Source organism: Onychomys torridus, chromosome 6 (assembly GCF_903995425.1).
Source record: "Onychomys torridus chromosome 6, mOncTor1.1, whole genome shotgun sequence".
In the NCBI taxonomy this organism is placed as follows: Eukaryota; Metazoa; Chordata; class Mammalia; order Rodentia; family Cricetidae; genus Onychomys; species Onychomys torridus.
Window position 1 is genome coordinate 34,181,562 of NC_050448.1, and position 8,292 is coordinate 34,189,853.

Consider the following 8,292-nt stretch of genomic DNA (forward strand, 5'->3'; position numbering starts at 1 on the left):
AGTGGGGAGTATGTCATAGACCACCAGTAGGGGTTGGTGTGAAGCCCACAGGAGACACTGCCTTGGAACAGTGATAGAAAAACCTCATGGACGCACTATCATGTAGGCAAGCCACAAAGAGATGTGTCATCTAGGGTGGAGACAGGAATCGTGAATCCAGACAAAAGGAAAAATATGTGAAAAGATGGGGACAGAGAAAGTTGGGGTCTGGGTCAGAGAAAAAGAATGGGGGCCTTATTACCACTGGAGAAATTTTGCTGGGAAGTCATTGAGGGATGGTAAATAAATGGTAGATTGTAGTTTCACGTTACAAAGACCATTTTGGCTGTAGATTAGATAAAAGATTGGCATGGACTAAGAGCAGAAACTGGAAAACCAGTAACGGATCTTAGTTAAGGGGCCTAAAATAAGGATGTTCTTCAGGAGATGCAGGTGCATTTCAGAGTTCATTGGAATCTGTTAAGCCAGGAGTTTTCTTGGTTGTTGGAGGTTAGGCGAGGCAGTAGATATCACAGGGGTCAGAGAAAGAGCAAAGTGGGTGAGAAATCTGTCTGCAGGGCAGGCTTCTAAGAAGTGGGGGGTTCTGTTTTGGATGTGCCGGTTTAGGGTAGGGGGAGGAGGTTTGATTGGGGATTGGCTGGTAGCGAACAGTGTGTAGATAACAATGAACACAGGGCTGGGGCAGAGGCTATGGATGTGTGTGGTGGGAAAACAATGGCAGCACCAATTTCTGCAGTGCAAACACACTATGTTTAAAAGAAAAGTTGAGAGAAAAAGTGCAGAGTCATTGGAAAGATGTGGCTTTATGAAAAGCACATAGACATGCGCTTATAATGGGGTGAAGCTGGGGCAAGGGGTGGGCACAAATACTCAGCAGTGTCGGATGCTACAGAGTTCAGACAGGGTAAGGCCAAAGTGATCAATGGATGTCTTAATCCTGGATTGCTGCTTAGGCCCTTGGCATTGACTCACTCCATTGCCTCCTGAAACAAGACTTAGAGTCTTGACAGGCTCCCTCTTTGATTTCCCTGTTTGCTCTTGGTGACACTGGTCTCTCCCCAAGTTATGAGTCATGTGTCTAAGGTCCTGACCTCCTCCCCACTTGCTTTCATCCATCTAAAGTTAGGACCAATGGGGGATCGATGCAATGGGGAGCTTTAATTGTCAATTCTATACAACCTCAAATGACCTATCAATGTGGGATTGTGTAGATTAGTTTGGCCTGTATGCATGTCTATGGGAGATTTTTTTTTTTATTACATTGATTGATGTGGAAAGACTCAGCCCACTCTGGACAGCACTATCTCCTGGGCTGGGCCCTGGACTGAATGAAAAGCAGAGCCAGCTTGCACTGGCAAGCATGCCTCAGTGTCTCTCAGCTCTGTACTGTGCGTATGATGTGATTAACACCTTCAATTCTTGCCTCAGTTTCTCTGCAATGGTGGACTCTAACCTGGAAGTCTAAGCTAAATAAACCCCTTCTCCTTTAAACTAATTTTTGTCGGAGTGTTTTATCACAATAACAGAAGTGAAACTAGGAAAGTGGCATCCAAGTGTGATGAGAATACTAATACTATGAATACTAATCTTCATAAGAAATTGTTTTAGGGGTTGGGGATTTAGCTCAGTGGTAGAATGCTCGCCTAGCAAGCGCAAGGCCCTGGGTTCGATCCCCAGCTCAAAAAAAAAAAAGTGAGTTCACCTTTGCCAGTTATGAAGAAGGAAGAATCTCTAAAGGGGAAGAATTACTCAGGCTGGACCTTGCATTTCATCCAACTTAGCAAACAGCTCTGAGTAAAATGTCTATGGGGTCACTGAAGCAAAAGGTACAAATTGGCCTGAAACATAGTGATATTTACATGGTACCGCTGACTGAAACCTTAACTCTTAGGGTCAGAAAGGGAGGGTTAAAGTCTCAAAAAGGCCAAGTTCCAGAACTGAGGGTCCCTTCCTCTTCCAGCGGTGTTACCTGCTCTTGGAGCTTATTCTTGTGTCCCTGGAGCTTTGGGGGATATCCTCAGGACATGGACAATGCAGAAGCAGTTAAATCTCCTAAAGCCAGTGATCCAGTTGCTTCATGGCTTCTTCCCACTCCCCTGTCCAAGCAGAATATTCTCTGAAGCTACCTCAGTGCAACAGAGAGGATCTTCAAGAAGGTGCCAGTGAAATCGGTGTGAGTCAGGTCACTCCATGGTTAAGCTGTTCTTCTGGGAGCTGGGGGATCTGTCTTTTAATCCCTCATCTAGTCTATGAATGTTACTAAACCATCCTATGCACCAAGAAAGGGGGGTACCCCAGGACTTTAAAGTGTTGTGAAAACACTTCTTTATATATCATTACTTCCACTGCTGTGAAGTTCCAGCAGCTCCCTTGGTTATAGGATGACATCCAGATCTGTTGCAGCATTTGGGCCTATTCTTTGAAGTCCTTATTCACTGAGCCCATTCTTCACTATTCCCTGGAAGAGCACTAACTATAGTTCATTCTGGGGTCCTCAGCCAGGAGCGTATTCCTAGATCCCCAGAGGAAGAGGCACCTGGATGAGGTGCAGGGATCAGCCTCCTCATACAGGGCCACTTGTCCTCAGTCTTGAATTAAGGTCCTTACACTGTCATTGAGCTGCAGGTGTTATCAGGAGTCAGAGGCACAAGGAGTTGGATGCTGCACCAGCTATCCAAGGTAACACTATCTGCTGATGGTGTTAGTGCTGTGGCCCAGCACCCTTGCACAGGCTCCATCTTCTCTGACTGTCTTGTCTTTCTGAGAGGACTTGGTGTTCTCTCAGACTGCCTCCCCGCAGTACCAGACGTTTGGCCATCAGTTGACTCAAGTTTCCTCAACTTGAGCACAGATTTCTCCTGTTATGTTTGTGCTTCCTCCCAGCAGTAGAACGAATGTTAGAGCTAATGTGTGCTAATTTGACCGAGGCTGGTTTGACAGGATGCTGAAATGAGCATTCATTTCAGTTAGGCAGAAAAAAAAATCATCAAACCCTGTGAGCTCAGAATTATCCCCATGGTTCACATCAGCATGTAGACGGCAGAGCAATGAGAGGTCCAATTAGTGTAAGAAGGTTAATTTATTTGTATTTTTTTTAAATGAATCTATGGAATATCTCCTGTGTAGTTTCCTGTTGATTGAGTTAAGAGACTGAAATGAGTGCTCACTAAGTAGTTTCCGCACTATAATCTCCTAAAAGATTGCCCCTCATGTTATAAATTTGAGAGAAGAGCAAAAAGATTAATTTTGCCACTCAGATACCATCTACTCAGAAAGACCTCCCTTTGTCTAAACTTCCAATTACACTTAAACTCTCTATCGCATTTTTGTTATATAGTTTTCCTTCACCAATGATATCAAACATATTGTATATTCTACCTCCTTGTTTGGTTATTGTGTAAATTCCACCAGAATGTAAAATTTTTTAAGGGTTTTTGTGTGTTTCATTTAATGTCCAATCCAAGAACATAGTTGATATGCAGCAGGTGTTCAATAGATAGTTGCTAAATCAATGACTGCTTATCATGTCATAAGAAAATCAATCTTCTCCTGGAAGGGGACCCCAATATGCATCTTTTATGTGCATGCTGGCATGTGTTGTGGAATATTATTTTAACTATGCAAAGATGTGCTACATCTGTTTATGCCATGGAATATTACTTTAACTGTGTAAAGGTTTGTTACATTTGTTTATGCTGCATTTGTTTAATGATATAAGGATGTGTGTCTAGATATGTAAAGATGTGTTGCATTTCTTTCACCTTGACTGCTTAAGGTGCCTGATTGGTCTAATAAAAACCTGAACAGCCAGTAGTTAGGCAGTAGCGAGATAGGCAGACCTGGCAGGCAGAGAGAATAAATAGGAGGAGAAATTTAGGCTCTAAGAGAGAGGAGAATGTGGGAGAAAGAGAGGGGCACAGCTGGGGCAAGAAACCGGGCAGCCAGCAGCCAGCAGACATGAGAAGCAGAGAAAGCAAGATCTATAGAAGGAAAGAAAAGTAAAAAGCCCTGAGGCCAAAGGTAGATAAAGAGAAACAGGTTAAGTCAAGCTAAAAGGAGCTAGGCAGAAATAAGCCTAAGCTAGGCCGAGCATTCATAACTAATATTAAGTCTCTGTGTCATGATTTGGGAGCTGGTTGGTGGCCCAAAAGGAAAAGCCTGGTACAGGCACGTTCCTTGGGTTGCCCCTGAGGCTGAGATGGTTTTGTGTGCACGCTGCAGAAGCAAGAGTCCATGCTAAGCGTCGCATAGTTTTGCCTCTAGCATGTCAGTGAGCAGGGAGGCTCTTAGGATCTATATCCTCATTGAGGTAAGAAAGCCTAACTTTTTAAAGCAAGTATATCCTGATACTGGTCTTAGACCTATTGTAAATTCTAATGTTTCATTTATCATCATTCCTTTACCAACTAAAAAAATATCGTTCTATTTACTATTTGAAATTTGCATGTGTTTACATATGAATATATGTATTGAATATATGTATATCCCTCTTCTAATTCCTTCTAGAACTCCCCAACATGTCTACCTCACAACTTTACATCCTCTTTAATTTACTGCTATTTTTATAACCTACTGAGTCCAGTTAATGTTGCCCAGATGGAGAACAACAACCTACCAGGGGCCACACCCCCAAGAGAAATGACTCTCCCATCCCCAGCAGCCATTAACTGCCAATAGGTCCTCACCAGGTGTGGGGCCTTCCAAGTCCCTCCCTCATTCATGCTGGAGTTTTGGCTGGCTTGGTCTTGTACAGGTCTTGTACAGACAACCATAATTTCCATGAGTTCATGAATGTAATGGTCACATCACAGCATGTTACAGCACTCCTCTCCATTCCATGGCTCTTACAGTCTTCTTGCTTCCTCTTCCACAATGTTCCCTGAGCCCTGAACCCCGATACAGATGTTCCATTGGGGCTAAACATTTGGTCACTGATTGCTAGTGCTTTGGCAGTTCTCAGTACGCATTAATCCTTGCCCACTGAAAAAAGAAGCCTCTCTGGCAAAACTTTTGAAGAGCATAACACTTTGCCCCAGCTGACTTTACTGGAGTCAGGGCCAGTTTGTTTGTGACCCCCACTCTCCCCAGCACTTTGGTGATGCTTTCTGAACTGCAGGGCACTCAACAAAGGTCTGTGAGCTTGCATGGTTCCTCGCCCATTCTGCTTTCACGTGAACCACGAGCATCACCTATGGTCCATGGGAAGGGGATAGTCTGAAGAAGTGGGTGGACCCCTTGGGAGGAAGGGCTCCAGGAAACCCTCTATCTTTCCCCATAGCTCTATGCTGGGGCCATGGGGGAGATTGGTGATAGGCTAAAGCCGGAAGATGACAGCAGGCCAGAAGGTTCAGCATGTGAAAGGTTAGGTTAGGTGTGCAAAGGAAAGAAGAAGGGGAGAGGAATTAGGTGGAGAAAAACAGAGGGTGGGTGGTAGGAAAAAACAGTGGGGAGATTTGAACCCCCAAAGCCAAATGTTCAAAGTGATGTTGGCTTGGCACATGCATATATTACCATACACTAAACAGTGAGGTGTCAGTTCACATATGGCTCTTTCTGAATCCACACAGCATTTAGAGATATCATTACTTCTTAATGTTATCAAGACCTGGGGCTTTAGTCCATGCTGTCTGGGGTCACAGAGGGAATATCTGAAGCTTAGGGATTTAAATAAATGCCCGTATAGATTGATCCCACCTTCTAAGAAGGTTAGCATTAATTAACAGGGCAGGCAGATAACCAAGGAGAGCACATCTCAAAATATTATTGAGCTACAGGAGGCTGGAATCGTAAGGGGTGGGCTTTCTGGGGTACAAAGAACAATGACTTGTTTAGAAGTGGGATTTTGCAAAGATTTTTAATGCTGCAACTTTACTGTGACATTAGAGTTTTGTTGGAGTATTAGTCATACAACATGTTAAAAATATTGGAGTAAGAGTTGCCATGTGCACTGAAAATGATTGAAAGACTTTAAATAAGGGCCAACTGGGGACAAGTCGGGAGAGGAGGGGGGAGTCTAAGAAGGTGTGTGTGTGTGTGTGTGTGTGTGTGTGTGTGTGTGTGTGTGTGTATGGGGGGTGGTAGGATTGGAAACAATTAGTGTAGGAGGGATGGGTTGTGTGAGGAACTCACTCTTAGCTCAGGCTGTCTCCGTGGCTAGCAGACGAGCAGATATTTGTAGCAGACAGAACAACTTTCCACCCACTCCCGTATCCCACCCAGAATGCATCTGACTAGGACTTTTTGTGCATCTTTGGTCTTTCTTCCACAAAGAAATTGGAGTAATCTTTCTTAAACACAAATTCAATTATGAAACTTATGAGCCCCTGCTTGACTCGACCCACCCACCTCCCAATGTCACATCTCAGACTCCAGCTCTAACTGTTGTACTTGCAAGGGCTGCGGCTCTCCCTACTACAGGGATTTTGTGTATTCTCTTTTCAGAGACTTTTTTTTTTGTTGTTGTTGAACTGGGGATCGAACCCAGGGCCTTGCACTTGGTAGGCGAGCACTCTACCACTGAGCTAAATCCCCAATCCCTGAGACTCTTTCTGACAGCCTTCAAGTATTTTCCTATGTGAATTTACCTTGGGGTCTGTCACTTTACAACTGCTTTTTCTCAATTGCACTCACGGACACTACAACTGTATATATTTCTTTTTCATGTTGTTCTGAGTACTTGCTTCACTAGATTTTATGTTTCAGGAGAGCAGGAGCTACGTCTGTCTGCTCCATCCAGCACCAAAGGATGCATTCGTCTATTTCCTAAATGCTTGCTAACCATTTCTTACAGTGTTCAGGATGACATACCTCCTGCAGAGTGTGGACTCCAGTGACGAAAAAGAAATCCTACATTTGGGATGGTTTGATGAGGTCTCTGCCATCAGAAGAATGGCCAGAAACACAATAAAATAAAATCAATATGAACAGGGAATGTCTCATGAAGTGTTAGTGGCTTGGGCGTGTATTAGAAATGGAGGGATCCACGAGGGGGAAATAACTTCTGTTTGCCATGGGAGGCTGGGTTAAGTTGAGCTGAGAGGGCTTTAAGCATTGAGGTGGCGTCTTAGTCTTTCCACAAACAATGTGGAGCAATCTGTCTTGGATACTCAGCCTTTAGGCTGAGGGGCTGTGCATTGGACTGATGGAGATGAACCCCCAAGGGTAATGGAGAACGGGGAGGTGGGACCTGGCGTTGGTGACAAGTGGGAAGCTGATATCAAGGCAGGACATCAACCAAAACTGGTGTTTGTTTTTGAAGATTTGACTGTCCTGCATTGTGTGATTCTCCTGTAGCCCGTGGGAGTGTCTTGGTATACAACGTACATTTTTTTGTCTCATCATATAAACCCTTCCATCCTCTAGCCTGCTACTATGCTTCATCTTGTGAAGGTAGAGTCGTAGGAACAAAGGGATTTGATGAGAGAGAGAGGACTTTGCTCACTTCTTTCCCTCCAAACCCATCACAGTAGCAATTTTCCCCCATGCTCGGGAGGGTGGCCTGGATTCCATACTCCAGCTGGAGAGGAGGTTGAAGTAGGTCTGGGAGTGGGTGGCAGGTGGGCCAGTGCTCAGACTGGAGACACTGCAGTTAGGTGGGCAGTGCCTGAGAGCAAAGTTCTCTTCCTAAGTATATGTGAGCCATATTTACTGCTTTACTCCTGGGGCTTGTGGGGAAGAGAGAGGCTTTCCTCCTCATCCTCCTCCTCAGCACCTGGGGCCTTCTGTGACTTTTAGATGCTTGAATTGGTGGGAACTTATAGAATTTCCAAGCATTCTTGTGAAGTAATTCTTCTCATTAGGCCAATCTGAGACACCCCCACTGCCAAGAGGGAGTGATGAGGAGAGGCTGGTACTAGGTCATACGTTGTTGACTCTTAGTTAGGGGGAAGCAGTGTTGATATGCATCGAAACACGCCCACACATTCCTTAGATACACTATATGGAATGTACATGTGTGTGTTGTGTGTGTGAGTGCCTGAGGCCAGAAGACGGCATCAGATCCCCTGGAGCTGGAATTATAGGTAGTTGTGATCTACCCATCATGGTTGCTGGGACTTGAACCCAGGTCGTCTGGAAAAGCAGCCAGTTCTCTTATCCACTGAGCCATCTCTCCAGCCCCCATAGGCATTTAGTATGTGAATCTTATGTGGCTATATATTCTATAGATATACTTTGAACTCTTGGGCGAGGCGTCTTCTCTAGGGAGAGTAAGCCGCTGAACAAAACAAGAAGTCAGGTTTTCGACAGACCCCACCTCTTTATTCATAGAACTGCTTTCCAGTCTCTCTGAAC